This window comes from Manis javanica, chromosome 17, assembly GCF_040802235.1.
Source record: "Manis javanica isolate MJ-LG chromosome 17, MJ_LKY, whole genome shotgun sequence".
Classification (NCBI taxonomy): Eukaryota; Metazoa; Chordata; class Mammalia; order Pholidota; family Manidae; genus Manis; species Manis javanica.
Genome location: NC_133172.1, coordinates 19,108,704 through 19,109,686, shown reverse-complemented (window position 1 = coordinate 19,109,686; position 983 = coordinate 19,108,704).

The following is a 983-nucleotide window of genomic DNA, read 5'->3' as shown; positions in this document are numbered from 1 at the left end:
AAGGACTTATGGAGAAACTTTCTTTTTCATTTTAAAATGTGTTTTTCACTTTTAATTTTTGTGGGGTGTTTTTTTAAATCTTTCAATTTTTGATTTCTGATACAATTTTCATAGTCAGAGAACATGGTTTGTGTGACAGTAAATCTACAGAATATTTTGATGTCTCCTTGGGGGACTCATAAGTGGTTGATTTTTATATTTTTTGTTAATTTTTTATTTGTATATAGCTGATTTACAATATCATATTGGTTTCAGATGCACAACATAGTGACTTCATAATTACATACATTGCTAAAGGCTCACCATGGGGAGTGTAGTTACCCCCGATTACTATACCAAGATACTACGATATTATTGGTTAAACTCTCTATGCTGGACTTCATTCCTATGACTAATTTATTTTGTAATCTGAAATTGGTACCTCTGTAAGGGGTCAACTTTTGCCACTGTTCCATAAGTTCTTGAAAAGAATGTCGATTCTCTGTTAGTGCTATTTTGTGCAGATAAATAGAAGAACAACAGCCACAATAATAATCATCATAATTATCATCAATATCTGAGCCCTAATAGTCAGGCTCTGCCTGGGCATTTTTAACATATGAACTCACTGAAAATTCACAATACCTCTGAGAGTTAAGTACCCTTACTTCAAAAAAATTTTTTTACAGTGGAATCAGCAGAAGCATAAAGAGAGTCACTTGCCCAAAGTCAGAGAGCTTAAGCTGGCAGAGCTGGGATCCCCTTACAGAAACAGAGACCCTGGGATTGTGTCCAGTGGCAATGGGCTGCGGTCTTCCTTATCTTCCTGTGTTCTGTATGTGTCTATGTGTTCATTATCATTCAAAAATATCTATTACATATCCGCTAGGCGCCAGATAGATACTGCTCTGGGTGTAAAGACATGATAGGAATCCCTCCAGAAAAATACAAACAGTGCAGGAAAAGTAGGAAATACTGCAGAAAAAACACTAGAAGCTAGAACC